Here is an 18,594-nt window from a genome sequence, read left to right on the forward strand (position 1 = left end):
CCTAGTGATTGAGTCGCCCACTCTGGGAAAAATGCTTCTTGCTATCCACCCTGTCCATACCTCTCATGATTTTGTAAATGCCAATCAGGTCCCCCCTCAACTTCCATCTTTCTAATGAAAATAATCCTAATCTACTCAACCTCTCTTCATAACTAGCACCCTCCAAACCAGGCAACATCCTGGTGAACCTCCTCTGTACCTTCTGCAAAGCTTCCACATCCTTTTGGTAATGTGGTGACCAAAACTGTACACAGTATTCCAAATGTGGCTGAACCAAAGTCTTATACAACAGTAACATGGCCTGCCAACTCTTATACTCAATACCCCGTCTGATGAAGGAAAGAATGTCGTACACCTTCTTGACTACTCTGCTGACCTGCATTGCCATCTTCAGGGTATAATGGACCTGAACACCCAGATCTCTCTGTACCTCAATTTTCCCCAAGGCTTTTCCATTTACCATATAGTTCACCCTAAAATTGGATCTTCCAAAATTCATCACCTCGCATTTCCTTGGATTGAACTCCATCTTCCATTTCTCTGCCCAACTCTCCAATCCATCTATATTCTGCTGCATTCTTTGACAGACCCCTTCACTATCTGCTATTCCACCAATCTTAGAGTCATCTGCAAACTTGCTAATCATCCCGTGAATCAGCAGTAGCAAAAACAGGGCTACGAACAAAGAACAAAGGAACAGCTAGTGCTGCCCACTCCCATCAGTATGAAGTATCAGTGATAGAGGTGCAGAGAGTATATCCACTTTATATCTCACTAGCCCTTGGTTGAAAGGACCTTTCTGATGATCTGCCAAATCTTTGAAAAGCAGGAAAGATTGAATATTGTATAAGAGCTTCCCAACTTCAGAAAACAAAAATGTCTTGAGGAATTGAAAAAACATGCTTCACTTTATCACACCGAAACAAGAGAAATGTGAGGTTGTGGGTCTATTAATACCATCAAGCATTAGTAAATTTTTATGTAACATTTGGTATTGATGTTTTCCATATCTAGAAACACTGCTTTCAGTTCTGATAAAGAGTCACTGGACTCGAAATATTAACTGTGTTTTTCTCTCCACAGATGCTGCCGAAGTTTCTGTTTTGGTTTCAGATCTTCAGTATCAACAACATTTTGTTTCATATCTGCAACATCTGATGTAATTATATCACTAAAAATACAAGGGGCCGGGTCCTGTAGTCGATGGTGAAGCAATAGTGCTCACTGCTGAATTCAAAACTTCACAAGGTTCGAACATGCTCACTGGCGTGGTGTCAATCTGATTCCAAGTCAGAGAATCCTCAGTCATTAAGCAGCAGAAATGTCATCAAACAGACATCTCATTGAAATATTCTCATAGACAGTAAAGATGGGAGTTTAAAACACTGAATACCATGTTTATTTTCACTTTTCATTGGTTATTATGTTTAGTAACTAAAATGTGATGGCAAAATTTGCATTAGCTTTATAGCATCAGAGAGGCAATAAAGTGTGGAGCTGGAGAAAGCACAACAGGTCAAGCAGCCCTAGAGGAGCAGGAGAGCCGAGGTTTCAGGTTGGAGTCCTGATGAAGAGCCCTGCCTGAAACATCTACACTCCTGCTCCTCTGATGCTGCTTGACCTGCGGTGCTTTTTCCGGCTCCACACATTATCGACTTTGACTTTCCAGTACTTGCAGTCCTCACTATCTCCAAGCATCAGAGAGGCTGCTGGGCATCAATTATGAACTCATTATGCCAGTTATAGTTCATTCAGAAAGATATAACTTTTTCAAGGGTCTATCAGGGTAAGAGTAGAAGCTCAATTCATTAACAACAAAAACAGAAATTGCAGGAAAAGCTCAGCAGATCTAGCAGCATCTGTGGAGAGAAATCAGAGTTAATGTTTCAGGTTGAGTGACCCTTCCTCACTGGTTATTTAGGAAGTACATTCCTAAGAGAATGGAGATGAAATACAACTGTGCATAATACAGAATCACGGACTGTAACTTCTGAATTTCCATGTTGTTCCCAAAGTTCTTGACAATCTCAGCCATGCAGCCGTTACATTTCCCAACACTGAATAGTCAATGGAGTGGACATTTTCCTCCTCTCTCTACAAGAATCTCAGGGAGTCCCTCTCCCACTGCAACTCCCAGGTCATTTCCTCCGCCCTGAAGCTCTTCAACCATGTCGTGAAACAAACTCGCTATGCTACTTTCTCCCCACCCCCACCCTCCTCTAGCTTATCTCTCCATGCTTCAGGTTCTCTGCCTTTATTCCTGATGAAGGGCTTTTGCCCGAAACGTTGATTTTGCTGCTCCTTGGATGCTGCCTGAACTGCTGTGCTCTTCCAGCACCACTAATCCAGAATCTGGTTTCCAGCATCTGCAGTCATTGTTTTTACCTATGTATCTGTACAACTCTATGCTACATCATTGTCTAACTTAAACCATTTTCCAGAGGTTTACACCACAAGCATTTTGCATGTGCTTCAACCCAATGGCCATATGTCAAAGTCTAAGGAGACCAAAGAAACATAGAAGCTAGGAGCAGGAGTAAGCTATTCAAACCTGCTTCATCATTCAACATGACCATGACTAATGCTCCAGCACAATGTTATACTCCTGCTTTCTCCTATACCCCCTTGTTGCCTTTAAATTCTAAAATCTCTTTCATGAATATATTCAGTGACTTGCCTCCACAGCTTTCTGTAATAATGAATTTCACAGATTCACTACACTTTGAATGAAGAATATTTCCTCATCTGAGTCCTAATGGTCTACCCCATATCCTGAGACTGTGTCACTTGGTTTTAGACTCTCCGACCAAAGGAAACATCCTCCCTGCAGTCCAGCCCTCTTAGAATTTTATCAAAGTCAATCAGATCACCTCTCATCCTTCTAAACTCTAGTGCGCATACGACTAGTCAAACAAATCTCTCCTCATATACCCCAACAAACTTTCACTGCACTCTGTCTATATAGCATGCATTTTCTTTCTTAGTTTAGGAGACCAAAGCTGAATGCAACACACTATTGCTCAGTCTCACCAAGTCTGTAGTATGACTGTAATTAGGCATCCTTACCTCTGGACTCAAATCTTCTTGCCATGAAGACCAATACATCATTTACCTTCCTAATTGCTTGCACCACCTGTCCATCTACTTCCATTGACTGGTGGAGAAGGACACCTCGACTCCTTTGTTTATCCATATTTCCCAAAATGACAGCCTCAAGACCCCTCACACGTACTCCAAGTCAGCAAGAGAGCCATTCAACAGTATCTGCCAGAGACAGATCTCAAAAGACATGCACAAGGAAAATAAAATAAACTTCAAAGCATTTAAAAAGCCTTTGCTATTCAGAATTGTTGGTTAAAATAATCCCATAAACTTCAAAGGTTTTAAATCTCCTCAAGCAGTTAAATCTGATGTAAACAAACAAGCTCTTCCATATGTCTAATTTTTTAAAAGACCCTTTCAACTGTCAAGCAAACAGTGAATACTGTTGCTATTGTAGATTTTGAAGCGCAGCCAAGCATTCATAATAATTTGACAAAGGGTCAGTTAGACTTAAAATGTCAACTCTTTTCTCTCCTTACAGATGCTGCCAGACCTGCTGAAATTTTCCAGCATTTTCTCTTTTGGTTTCAGATTCCAGCATCCGCAGTAATTTGCTTTCATTCATAATAATTAGCCCTCATTTAATTTTCAACAAGTTACTCTACTGAAATTACTTCAATAAAAGTTACACCCATTGACAGTAAATAGAGGTTTTTTTTTCCTTAACAATCACAGTCTAAAAAGAGAGTATGCAGCACTTTGCAAGATTTGAGAATTTTAATAGATTTCTTTTTTTTTGTTTTTGCTATTGTCCTTTCTGTTGAGGATTTATAAATACAAAAAAATTCAACATGGTTGCCTGCTCCGAATTCAGATGGTGAACATTTCCCAGTGCAAAACATAATACCGAGATTAAAAAATAAAGTCACAGTTAAACAGACTATAGCAACCTTTCATGAAAATTTATATCTACTCCATAAATACGTGACTCCCACACTGAAGGTTAAGGCTAAAGTGTCTAGATTTCTTAACTTCACAGAAATAACTAAAATCAATTTAAAAAAACAAATGTATCTCTCTCGACAATCTTTATGTTTGCTTTTAGTGTAATGAGGTGTTTGTCTCATAGTGATAAAGCATCATTGAGCTGTATATCTTTAAATATATCATTTTCCTGAATTGAAATGCTTGGAAATTCAGGTAGGGATAAGTCTGAGTAAAGGTCACCATAGTTCCCAAGGACCAAAGATCTACTGCCTCACCAGAGATAGACAAAGAGAGAGAGAGAGAGATGATGTGGTGAGCTCTACCTCAGGGTCACTACACCTCAGGCAAGGGGAGAGGTTGAGAACAGGAGTCCTTCTGGGTCCTTTTGAGTCCAAACGTCTGGGTGAACTGTATCTTAAATTGTATAATTCACGCTCTGGGGGCTTTGGAGTCATGGTGAAATCCGGCCAACTTGCTATATCCAAAATAATATCTGGTTCAAATAGGCCTGCTGAGTTTGAGTTTCTTGCCTGTGCACATGCTGGCTTATTTCCCTACCATTGAAAATGCAATCAATGGAAAATTGAAGTGAGTATTCCCCATCCAGATCCTGCCACCATCTTCACTGAGCTTTTATATTCACTAATGGGATGTGGCTGGCCAGCATTTATTGCCCATCCCTACACGAGGTGAGTGGTGACCTGCCTTCTTGAATCGCTGCTGTCCATGTGTCGTAGACAGACCAACAATGCCATTAACGAAGGAATTCCAGAAACTTGACACAGGACACTTAAGGAATGACAATATATTTCTAAGTCAGGATGGTAAGTGGCAAGAAGGAGAACTTGCAGATGGTGGTGTTCCCATATACCTGCTGTCCTTATCCTTCTAGATGGAAGTAGTCATGAATTTGGAAGGTACTATCCAAAGATCTTGGGTGAATTTCTGCAGCAGGTTTTGTAGATAGTACACACTGCTGCTACTGAGCAGTAGAGGGGAGAGAGTGGATACTTGTGGGATGTGGTGCAATCAAATAGGGTGCTTTGTCCTGGATGGTGACAAATGTCTTGAGTGTTGATGAAGTTGGTCTCATCCAGGCAAATGGGGAGCATTCCATCGCACTCCTGACTTGTGCCTGGTGGATGATGGACAGACTTTGTGGAGTCAGTTACTTGATGCAGTATTCCTAGAATCTGATCTGCTCTTGTAGCCATTATATTTACGTAGTTAGTCCAGTTCTGTTTGTGGTCAATGGTAACCTCCCATAAAATCTTTCCAACTCCACATCAATCCAATATTTCTTTTTGAAAATTCTTCTGATAAAATAGCAAAGGAACTTTTAAATCCTCAATGCTGGAGGGCCTAATATCAGTTTCTCTTGGCAGTTTGATCACACGCTGGAGATTTCTGCAGCGTGCAATGCTCAGTTAGTATTCGAGCATATTCTGCAACTTGTCACTTTTCTCAAGAGATCTGATACTTTTGCATGCTGAGAATGCAATCCGGCATTCTGGAAGTTCTTCAAGTTGCCTAAGCTCAGAATGCACATGTGCAGTTAAAGGTTTCCTCTCAACTATTAGATGGTAAAACATGTGCAATCGATGCTCAGGGAAAAAGCTGAGACCTTGAATTCTAGTTTTTAGTGAAGGCATTAAAAGGTACAAATGACCATTATTGATTAAGTATAATCATGTCATTGTCAAGATATTCAATTGTTTGTTTTCTATGAAAAGTGCTTTTAAAGCTTAACTTAATTAAAAATTATAATTACTGGAAGAAAATGGTGGATTGAAGGAAACAAGTGAAGGAAATGTGCTTTTTACTGCCATCTAGTGGTTACAGATTGGAATTAGAGTCATTGGCTGTGACACAAATGGTAAAATTTTATTAAAAATTTGCAAAGTCAAGCATTTTCAGATGTCATAATTAAAACTGATACCTTAATATCTACTGTTGCCATGGGACATATGAATGGAAAGCTAACAACATAAATTAGGGTAGATTTAAACTTGTTGCTGGACTTACTTGGAAACTAAATGGTGGGAACTTGGGTACACGTTGGTGAAGGGATGGGAGGTGGAGATCTGTGAGGAACGGGCACTTTTCTGACTGGGGCTCCCATCCAGCAGAACATTCAGATGTCAAGATAAGGACATGAACTTGGGTTTAGAGAAGGCAATTTTGAAATTGATTGCCAAGGCAATACTTGACCATTAGTGAACATCATAGGAGTATAATTCATAAGAATTTAGACTGTTTAAATGGGCAGACAGCCAAAAGGTGCAATTTGATACATAATAAATAAGGAGAGGCAAAATAATCTAAATGCTTTTGATTCAAAGAAGTTGCAAGAACAGAGGACTCAGAAATACACTTCCACAAATTGTTGAAGTTGACAAATATTGAGAAATGTTGAAGGAAGCATATGCAATACTTGACTCAGTATCTTGGGATGTCAAATACAAAACCAAAACTGTTATAGAAAGCTTTTACAAATCTCTGGTTTGACCTCAGTAGGAGTAACGTGGATAATTATAAGCATGGCACTTTAACAAATATGCAATGTCTGGGAGATGGTGCTGAGAGGGTTAATGAAGGTGTGACCAGCCATAAAGGTCACATATGTGGAGAAGATGGTGTTTAACCATAGCACATTGAAGGTGAAGCACAGAGTTAATAGCAGTTGTCAAAATAATGGTCTTTACAGCAAACAGGGAGAAACTCTTTCCATTCATAATTGGGTTTAAAAACAGATGCCATAGAATTAAAATAATTGGTGAAAGAGTTAGATGGGACAAATTAGGAGAAATTTCTTCACACAGAGGATTGTTAAAATTTAGAATGCCCAAAATATGAAGTGATTCATGTCAGATTTTCAAAGGCAATCAGACAAATCTCAGCAGCACAGAATTGTTACAGTGCAAAAGGAGGCGATTCGGCCTATCAACCTATGCTGGCTCTCTAATTGAACAATTTATTTAATACCATTCCCCAGCCATCCCCTTGCTACCTGTACATTCTTCCCTCACATTTAACAGTCAAATTTCCTTTTGAACGTATCAATTGAGCATACTTTTGCCACATTCTCAGACAATGCATTCTTAACCGTTCACTGACTGAATAAATTTATCCTCAAATCACGATTGCTTGTTATGCCAAAACTTTTGTGCCTCTGTAATCTCATTCTTGACCATTTCATGAGTTTTTCAGACCCCTTATAATTTTGAATATGTCTATCAAATCTCATTTCAGCTATCTCTCTTCCATGGGTAAACAGATCCAACTTCTCTAATCTGCCTCTGTAACTGAAGTCACCTATCCCTGAATTCATACTCATTCATCTTTATTGCACATTCTCCAATGTACCGCCTTGAAAAGAATTAATTTGCAGGATAGCAGGGGAATCACTAAGATATCTTACTAAAATAGGTAACTATTTTGATGAGACAAGGGAAACCAAAGTTGGTTGTCCGATTCTCTGTATAAAACTAGCGTGGTGGATCAACCATTCATTATTGAATTTAGAGGGTTCCTATAATGAGTAACCCATAGGCAACCCTGCCTTATGCCTTGGGAAAATGCAAAAATTCATTACATATAGGTGTTGTTGTGAGTAATGCTGAAATTTCAACTACACATTATTTGTCCTATAAATCTCATTCTTCATTGATCCATGTTGGTGGAATCAGTTTAAAATAAATATTTAGTTGCATTCACCCAGATCCTCGTCATCTACATATTTGTTTAATTCATGCGCTTATATATGAAACTACATATGATGCACTTGCAATATGTGTGCAGGAGCTTGCATTAAAACACATACATATTTGTGTACAAAAAATTGTCTATAACATTGATTCCTTTAGGCCCTATTTTTAGGTATAGTAAAAACAGTGTAATTTAACAGTGTAATTCCTCATTGGTAGAGAATGATCTGAAATATGAGTTAACAGAACCAGATGCAGAAGACAACGTAGTGCTGTTGTTTTCATTTAATTTGCTACTGTGTTCTGTTTTTAATCGGGAACTAGATTCATCCTGTATTGAGTTTGACAACTTGAGAAAGAACAGGACATTGTGGTCTATTGTTGATCTGATTCAACACAAAATCTGAATTCATGAGAAAATGTGTGAATCAGGTGACAATCTGTAATGTGTCAATCAATCAAAGGGGTCTTCTATTATTATTACTACTGTTGTGATTTATGTACGTTTTAATTATTCAGATGTTTATTATGTACAATGTGATGAAATTTGGAGTCTCATATTTTCTTTCTGCACATTCAGTGTATGCTGCAATTATAGCCACAGATATCTGTTTATTTGATGAATTCTGTTTCTTCTACATAGTTTGATAAATAACGAAATAAGTCAAAACCTACTTCATATACAGTAATTAAAGTGAAAAATCTAGTCATGATGCAAATCCTTAATTGGACTCCAGGAGAGATATACGAAATTTCTCTTTAATAATACGAGATGACTGGGGACAGAAAAACAAAGCATGTTAAAATATGGTTTAGAAGTTCAATTAATCACAAACCAGAAATCATCCAATTTAGCACAGCTCATTCGGTAGCTCTCTCGACTCAGGTAATGTTCTTTTAATCATCTGATTGCATTATTGAGCCTGTTTCTTATGTTACATGGATAGTGCAGTATTCATGTTCCATATATCCATGTTAAAAATCATCATCTGAAACCTTTGGATGGTCTATGTGTACTATCACAAATCATTTACTTTCTAATATGTAAGTGAATCATTAGGAAAATTTTTCAATGGTATCCCATTAGTATTCATGTTTAATGTATGTATTTTATGATAAGTCATTCTAAAAGTCAAAGGTTTCAGTGCAAAACAAACCTCCCATGTGCAGTTTCTTCCTGTAATATATAGGGGAAAGTGAATATATCAGTGAACACAGAGCGCTGTTGTACAAGAAACCTCTCTCCACCAATCATGTGACAGACTGCATATCTCATTTTCAGGAAAACTCCACTTGCTTATTAAATGAAGTTGCGCCATTAAAAATTATAGTAAAATTCTTAGAAGCGATGTAGCCCTAAACAGACTACACCAAAACAGCAAATGAAAACCCATCTATATATTTCCTAAAATAAAAGCTTCCTGCTCTGTTAACTTTATTTCATTTTTTTTTCCAAAATCAAAATCATGAGAGAGCTGGATAGAGTAGGTAGGGAGAAATTGTTCCACTTGCAAAAGGAACGAGAACAAGAGGGCATAGATTTAAAGTGATTTGCAAAAGAATGAAAGATGAGGTATGGAAAAACTTTTTTTTCCCACACAGGGAGTAGCTAGGGCACGGAATATAATGCCTGGAAGAGTGACAGAGGCAGGTTCGATTGAGTCATTCAAGAGGAAAGTGGACAGTTGCTTGGATAAAATTAATGTGCAAGATTTTGAGGAAAAGCAGAAGGTTGGCAGGAGGTAATGATGCTCATTTAACGGCCTTCTTCTGCACTGTAACACTTCCATGTTTCCTTCATCAAATCTACTAGATTAACCTTTGAGGATATTTTATGCTAATTTTTCTTTTATAAGTGTCATTGTTACACCACAGATTTGAAGTCACGTTCCACTAAAAGTGATGAAGACAATGGATTGTTACTGTGGGCTTCTGCCCAGAGTCAATGGTCTTCTACACATGTCCACTGCCACCTATGTACAGTGTACAGCTCAAGATCACTTGATCAATAGTTCAATGTCAATGTTAGCATAAATATAACTTCATTAAATTCTACACTTTGCAATTAACTTTGCTTTACTTCAGCCTGTGTTGTTGCAAACTCAGTGACACACCAAGCCTCTACATACACAAAATAAAGGAACTTACCCCCATTATAAATCATATAAATCCCTAAATTCTGTTGCCCAAAGCAGTTTGGGAAGACAATGGCCTAGTGGTATGATCGCTAGACTATTAATCCAGAGAACCAGCTATTGTTCTGGGGACCTGGGTCAAACCCTGCCATGGCAGGTGGTGGAATTTGAATTCAATAAAAACCTGAATTAAAAGTCTTGAAACCATTGTTGATTGTCATAAAAACCCATCTGGTTCACGAATGAAATTGCCATCTGTACCTGATCTGGCCTACATGTGACTCCAGACCTGTAGCAATGTGGTTGACTCTTAACTACCCTCTGGGCAATAAGTGCTGACTGGCCAGTGAAGCCCATATCCCATGAATGAATAAGAAAACAACATAATTTGTATTACATCGCATTTTAGGTCCCTAGATTTTTGTAAAAAAACAGAAGAGAAGATGGATGCTATCAGTACATCATGTGGCTAAAATTTTGAGAAGAGCACAAGTATGATCTACAGTTTCAATTTATGATGAACAGGCCAAATTCCTGGAATCCATCAATTCAGCAAAGAAGAAGTCAGACATTGAGTAACTGGAAGGGATGAAAGTGAACTACTCATTCTAGAACAGTGTCAAACTCCTTGAGTCATTCACACTGAAGATTCCTTTACAGATCTTCACAATCGATAGGAAGTCTTAGATACATTGCAATAGATTGCAAATTGTAAGACATCTCTGCTGCTGTCCTTAAGTCCTCTCACTATGAAGGTCAATGTGCTATTTGCCTTCTTCACCACCATCTGTTCTCACCACTGAAGTTTCTCATCTCTGGAACCATCCTTTAAAATTGCTTCTGCACTCTTTCCAATGCGTTCACATCCTTCCTACAATGTAAGACCTGCAGCTATACACAGTGTTCCAGGATTGTGAATTTTTTGAATTGTATATCCCTGAGGGCTGTAGATGCTCAGTCACTAAATATATATAGGACTGTGATTGATAGATTTTTGAACATTAAGGGAATCACAGGGTCTGGTGATTAGGTACAGGAGCTTTTTTGAATTTCCATGCAAGCTCAGGGCACTGTGCTCCCTACTCTTCCCTTGTTCCTTATGTTCTTGAAATGAAATAATTTCCTGTCAATACCATTGTTATGCTATGAGTTTACCAGCCTTGAGGAAGACTCTTTTTTTCTTCCCTTCATGTTGTAGAATAGTACATGGTTTAGGGGAATCACAAAAAAGGAACTAAACATAACTTTGAGCACTGTTAGCATGTCCTATTCATGAGGTAAATCTAAAAATGATTGTTGTCAATATTAGTGGGCAAATGTTTGATGCATTCAAAATAGTCATTTGAACAGTATAGAGTCCACTGTATAAATAGATATACTGACCCTTTTAAAATAAGTGGTTTAAAGCCTGTGTTCGAATAGCAGGCAGTATAATCTTATTAATATATTGAGCATTTTTGTGCTTTCGGTAATACTGAGGATTATTTCATGGGCAGTGAGTGGCAATTGCAATCCTATCTGCTGATGATGAGAAATAACATTCTTCTTATTTTTACTGGAGAACAAAACATGGCAAAAATCCAGGAATGAACACAATGGGCTGAATCTTATGTTTGTTTTTACAGTGAGTGCAAGTCTCATTGAGTTTTGTGAAGTGGGTTTCCTCACCAATGTTTGCACCAATTGCCATTCCGCCCCTCTACATATATCACATCTGAATTCCATCCTCTCTTACTGTGCCCTGTACACTGCCACAGGGATATCCCAGAATTCACCACAATCCCTTGCACCCATACCAATTTTAAAAGCCCTTGTGCACGCAGACATGAACAGCTAGCTGGAGATGCCCTGGATGATTGCTGGAATTTGCCCAGACAGGGGACCTGGAGGTCCTGTTAGATGGTGTAGTGAACAGGTGGGACTTCCTCTTCCTGGGTGCCAATGTCTCTGGATGTGGGGTGCATGTGATTGTATCTACAATGCTATTGCCCAGTTGCCATCATCGAGTTTGTTTCAAGCAAGCAGAAAATCCATGAAATGCCCATTCTGATTTCCTTGTTGAGCTTTCCTGATGTCGATCTTATTTGACAATTTTGGTAAGATAGGACAGTGAATATTGATGAGGTAAATTTATTCTTGCCTTTGCTTTATAAGAATGTCAACAGATCATTTGTGAAAAGCATAAAAGGTGGAGTAAGGTGATCTTGACGTCAATATTGGCCTCACTGCACTTGTTGCTCAATTCTGCCAGACATGTTGCCACAGTCCTCATCACTGAGACCGCTATAGGATTCTACACAAAATTTAAACTGTTTTCTATTTTACTTACTGTTTTAACTCAGATTGTTCCAATTCTTGCATTTGCTCTAACTTGTCAGCCTTGCAATATGCTTCCAAACCAAGAATTATTTGGAGAGAAAAAAACCTGAATATTGTCACTCTAATGATGATAAACCTATCAGGCTTCACTGTCATTCCATTCTGAAACTGACAGCAACTTCTGGCATTTGCACATGCAGAGTTAAGCTTAAAAATTCAAAAGTTATTGCTGTGATTCTTTGCTCCACTGCAAAGTGTTTTGAAGACCCTGCAAGCTGTTAAAATAATCACTGAATTGATGTGAGTCTTCCCTTTTATATAAGTAACACTGCCATCAAAAACTCTGCAAAGTTTCATACCTATTAATGATACAAAATTGGAGAAAATACTGGAAACATTCTCTGGCTCAGAAAAGTAATGTTATATTTGTGCAAAGTTAAGTTTTCCTAATGATAAAATCATGTTTCCCAAAGTTTTTCCTGCTGTGCATCTTTTTTAGGCTTGGAAACTATTACAGCATCTCAACAAGTGGAGGGGCAAGTGGTGAGGACCAATTGGAGGAGGAGAAATAGGTTCAGCAACTATTATGTTAGAGTTTACAACCCAAACTTTCAGCTCTTGGCTCACCATGTCTCTCAATCCCCACTTTGGGAAGCCCTGAGATAGGACATCTACATTTATTTGTTATGCAATAATGTTCATAAAGTTAATTTATGATATACTTTAAAAACTAAAATATGTCTGAATATTTAAGTTACTTCCTTTTTTAACTCATAAAGTGAAAGATTAAAAGGCTATAATTCCAGCACAAAGATAGCTGGAGTTGTGGACAGTGAGGAGGGCTGTTGTCGGCTGCAGAGGGACTTAGATATGATGCAGAGCTGGGCTGAGGAGTGGCAGATGGAGTTCAACCCTGCCAAGTGTGAAGTTGTCCATTTTGGAAGAACAAATAAGAATGCGGAATACAGGGTTAATGGTAGGGTTCTTGGTCAGGTGGAGGAACAGAGGGATCTTGGGGTCTATGTACATAGATCTTTGAAGGTTGCCACTCAGGTGGATAGAGTTTGTAAGAAGGCCTATGGAGTATTATCGTTCATTAGCAGAGGGATTGAATTCAAGAGTCGTGAGGTGATGTTGCAGCTGTACAGGACTTTGGTTAGGCCACATTTGGAGTACTGTGTGCAGTTCTGGTCGCCTCACTTTAGGAAAGATGTGGAAGCTTTGGAGAGGGTGCAGAGAAGATTTACCAGGATGTTGCCTGGAATGGAGAGTAGGTCGTACGAGGATAGGTTGAGAGTTCTCGGCCTTTTCTCGTTGGAACGGCGAAGGATGAGGGGTGACTTGATAGAGGTTTATAAGATGATCAGAGGAATAGATAGAGTAGACAGTCAGAAACTTTTTCCCCGGGTACAACAGAGTGTTACAAGGGGACATAAATTTAAGGTGAAGGGTGGAAGGTATAGGGGAGATGTCAGGGGTGGGTTCTTCACCCAGAGAGTGGTGGGGGCATGGAATGCGCTGCCCGTGGGAGTGGTAGAGTCAGATTCATTGGCGACCTTTAAGCGGCATTTAGATAGGTACATGGATGGGTGCTTAATCTAGGATAGAAGTTCGGCACAACATCGTGGGCCGAAGGGCCTGTTCTGTGCTGTATTGTTCTAATTCATCACGCTTTGTTCCCCTGTCAGAATTCTGGATATGCTTAGTTGCTTATCGTGCTCAATAACTTCACTCTTTTTGGCTTCCTGGTGATCCACTTGGCTTGGTACCTGATTCAAATTAATGTTTGGAAAGGTGAAAATCATCCAGAGACTGTCCTAGAGCATAGTGCACTGATGATGATGAGATTAGAGGTGAAAGCAGTGACACTGTTGACCACAGAATCCATAATAAATTAAGGATCTGAACATGGTAATAAGGATTTTGAAAGGGCAAAGTTATATAATGCACACAGCAACATCTAAATGAGCGTATTTCTGATTTTAATAAAATGCTGCTTATTGGGTACAGTTTTGTTGTTCTTTCATAGAATTGTGTAGCACAGAAGAGACCCTTCAACCAATCGAGTCTGCCAGATCTAAATCTACACCAACCCCACTGTCTAGCACTTGGTCTATAGCCTTGAAAATTAACACACATCAAATACTTATTCACGTACTTTTTAGAAGTTAATGTTACCCTCCTCAACTATCCTCCCTGGCAATGCATTCCAGACCCCCACCACCCTCTGAGTGAAAAAAGTTTTAATTCATGGGATGTGGATTTTCCCCATCTAGGTCAACGCTTATTTTCCCATTCCTCAAAATTGGTAACCTTTTTGAATCCTTGTAATCCATGATGACACTGTTCATGCTGTTTGAGACAGGATTTTGAACCAGTGATACTGCAGGTACTGTGAGCAGTGATATGGGGAATTCATATTTAAAATGGCGAATGGCATATCAATCAAATAAGTTGTTTCCTACGTGTTGTTGGAACTACAATAATCTACTTAAGTATAAAGTATCACATTCCATCATGCTCTTCACTTGTGCCTTATGGACGGCTTGGGTTAGTCAGACACTTAAGTTTTTTTTTAGTTTATTCATGGAATATAGCCATCAATGCCTGGGTCAGCATTTATTGCCCATCCCTAATTGCCAAAATAACAGGTAAGAGTTAGCTACTTTGCTGTGGTGCTACAGGTTAGAGGTAATTTTCTTTCCTAAAGGAGACAAGTGAACCAGATGGACTTTTCCTTGACAATCAACAATCATTTCATAGTCATCATTAGACTCTTATTTGTGATTTTTATTGAATTCAAATTCCACTGTCAGGATCAAACCCAGGTCCCCACATGATTACCTGGGGTGTCTGCAATAATAGTCTAGCAATAACACCAAAAGACCATTGCATCCCACCCATGGCTTATCCAGTATGGATTCTGGTCAATGATGGTGTTAGGAGATTCAATGATTGTAATTCTATTCAACATCAGGTGAAGGTAAATCGACTCCCTGGCCTGATACTAAAGGACACAGGCCGGAGAAATATCCAAGTATTATTCATGAGTCAAAAATGATGTTGGATGTCATTTGATTTGCCCCTGTTCATTATTCAAAAATACTCTGCAGTTTCTCATTTCAGTACCTGTGTGCTTTGTAAAGGACTCCAGGGCTTTCACTCCCACTGGATGAGCCAGAGGTTCATCTTACTTGAAGGTCACCGATTGCGTTAGTGAAAGTCTTCTAATGTTAGCCCCAAATTTGTTTTCCACTACTTTCAGACTGTATACTTTACTCAGTTAATTCCAAAGAAGTGTTTTGCAGTAACATATTCTGTACTATTTCCTGCATAATTGGTTTCAGCATTGTCGGGATAAGGTAAGGAAAAACAAAATTAGATAGAAATCTTACTTCAAGAGTCATAGAATCGCACAGCATAGAAACAGGTCCTTTGGCCCATCATAGCTATACTAACTAACAAACACCATACTACACTAATCTCATTTACCTAATTTAGTGCACAGCCTCTGATACCCTGGCATTTTAATGATGCAAGCCAAAACTATCAAACAAACCTACAAATGATCAAAGACAGTGGTAATTTGTATGGCATATCCCTCCTGTTGGTGGCTCCTTAGCACAATGTGAAGGGTTGCTTTAAAAATAAATGGCTAACATCAAAAAAGAAATTGTTGTAGCCTGGGACCAAGATATACATGGCCTTAGCCATTCAGTCAGTTACTCAATTAAGAAATGGAGCTCAAAGTGAAACAAAAACTAACCAGGGGGAATTACTAACAAACAAGAGGAGGGAAAGGACAAAATTACCAAAGAAAATGGAAAAGCAATTATGTATATATTCAATTCAGAGCAGCCCCATAAAACAACAGTTAAATCTAACTCCAAATGAGAACTGAGCACACTAATATTTTATAATAGCATCCTTGGGGTTTTATATATGTTTTATCAGCACTGTCGGCATATCATCAGTCCCAGGTACGTATTTATCTCTCACAATGGGGAGGGGGCAGGGTAGGAAGAGTCAGAAAATTGAGACATCTGTTTATTTATTGAGGGAAAGATAAGGTCTTTCTTTTCTTGTCTTTTTCTTGTCTCTGAATGGTTGGTATTCTTCCTGAGCAGTAGGTCTTTCTGCAGTGTCACTGTTTCCTCCCTAGTGTTCTTGTTGATCACAACTTTTTTTACATTGGTCACCTCGCAATCCTTTGAAGCTCCTTTGACCTGATAATTTGAACATTCTTGGACACTGCTGCTTGAGAATTACATTGACAGCCTAGTGTTCTGTGACACTGTCATGAGTTTCCTTTCTCTGTTACCCAGATGTTCCTGTTGGTAGGAAGCATAGCAACAGCCTCCATGCTGGGTTATGCTGAAACCAGAGAGCCTTGAAGTCCACTGCTTCTAATCAGTGTTGAAACTCTTTCTAACCCAGGGTCTTTGCCATCCCTGAGAGATAAAAGCATCTCTGGACAGAATGGCCTTTTGGCAGTCTTCCCTCGACCACCCTGAGATGACCTGGCCCCCCTCTTGTGCACCTGCCATTACATTTAAATGCTACAATGTTTTTGTCCTTTGATGTGATCTTAAAGTGAACCTTTGATGCTTTCTCTTACATGTTTTCTAAGATAGAAAGTGACTTTAATTAAAAGCAGAGTCATCAATTCAGCAAACTTATTTGGATTGAAGACAATTACATCTGTGACCTCTATTTCCTCCTGCCTACATATTTGTACACATGTGAATATGGGTGCAACATCTACAGATAACAATTTAGTAATGACCATATCATCAGACATTTGGTTTAACAAATTATTTAAATCATTAGATCTGACATTATATTAGACTGATTCGAAAAGAATAAAGCTCTTAGATTCATAATCATTTACAGCTCAAAAGGAGGCCATTTAGTCTAGCACAGATCTTCTTAGAGCTTTAATGCATTTTACACATTAAGTTGCAGCCTAACTAAAATAACAAACTGCTGGAAATACATTGCATTACACTGAGATAGGCATCCCTCTGGCTTTTATGTAGAAGTGACAAATTAAACAGATTTATGAAGATTTTCTTCAACAGAATTGACAACATGTTCCAAAGAAAATCCAGGACACATTGATATACAGTTTCAAGTTGGAACCTGGGCATAAAGCTCACACATTGAGTCAGCCACCCATCATAGAAAAAATTTGATTTCATTTCAATTGGAATTGATAATCCAAGCATCAAGTTGAAATTCTACCCCATTAATGCCAAGAAACATATTCTTACGTGCGTTATTTGTTGATGCATGTTATTAAATATCCTGTGTACAGTGTACTCATTCTGTTGATGTATGTTATTTTGCATTTGCGTCACACATGTAATGTCAATATCTATTACTGAAGTTGCCAACATCAATATTTATAACTGCAAAACTGTACTGAAACACGTCAATATTGCCTCACCTCAGGTTATTGGTAAACCAGACAATATCACTCAAAATGTTTTCTTGTCAATCATTAGTTACAACTTCGCTGTCAATAATATTAACTTTAAATAAAGTTGAAAACATAAGATTTTAAAAATCATAGTTTTGTATGGCAGCATGGCCACAATTAGCCATTGAATTGCTTCAATGTCTTTTCAGACTGGCATTAAAGTGTTTTCTGCAAAATCTTGCCACTGTAAAAAGGCTTGTGTTTCAATTAGACATTCTTACTTTGTAACAGTTGGGGAGAGCTCTCAATCACAGTGATGCCTTTTAACATGTGCAGCTTGTAGGAATTCCTAGTGCAATCAGTGCATCTGTGCGACTTGAGGGGTAAAATGTTTAATTCCTTAATTTTATGAGGAATTTAAATGTATTAGTTTTCCGATTAAAGTTTTAAAATTCTGTGAACCTCAGGTTTGAAGTCAACAGGAGTGGGGAGTGGTCTTCCACACTTTAATTGGCATAACAACAGTGCAAAAATGTTAGAGGTAATTCTCTGACAGGAACGTCAGATGGAAATCAATTTTATCTAATTTCAGACACAAAAATGCCTGTTTCAGTTCCCCATCTCGGGACTGGTTAGCTTTGTTGGCTGGGCAGCTGGTTAACAATGTAGATTTATGCTAACAGTGTGGGTTCAACTCCTGCTAAGGTTACCATGAAGGACTTTCCTTCTTTCCTCAGGCATGGTAGCCCTCAGCTTGAATCACCACCAGTATCTCTATCTAATATGAGTCCTATTCTAAGACTGTGGTACCTTTACCTGTATGCACTTACCCTACTTGCAGTTCTCCCATCAGGTTTGACTGATTTAGTTAGCATGTGATATAAAGAGGGGCCAATGCCAACACAGAAATTGTGAAAATCTATTAATGTAGACAGAAGAGATTTCATTTGAGGAGGGTCCAGTGAGTTTGAATTGCAATGAC

General features: G+C 38.6%; 2 long non-coding RNA genes across 5 annotated transcripts in view; one reads left to right on the forward strand and one right to left on the reverse strand.

Annotated features, from left to right (window-relative positions):
• Positions 1 to 1,390, forward strand: part of LOC140478711 (uncharacterized) — a 77,851-nt gene extending 76,461 nt beyond the window's left edge. The window contains exon 2 of the long non-coding RNA XR_011960854.1: positions 1,084 to 1,390. This is a non-coding gene — a long non-coding RNA (uncharacterized lncRNA). The remainder of the gene's footprint in view (positions 1 to 1,083) is intronic.
• The window catches only part of LOC140478706 (uncharacterized), a 501,292-nt gene that overhangs the window by 438,420 nt on the left and 44,278 nt on the right, over positions 1 to 18,594 (reverse strand). The window lies entirely within an intron of this gene.

This window comes from Chiloscyllium punctatum, chromosome 6 (assembly GCF_047496795.1).
Source record: "Chiloscyllium punctatum isolate Juve2018m chromosome 6, sChiPun1.3, whole genome shotgun sequence".
Lineage (NCBI taxonomy): Eukaryota > Metazoa > Chordata > Chondrichthyes > Orectolobiformes > Hemiscylliidae > Chiloscyllium > Chiloscyllium punctatum.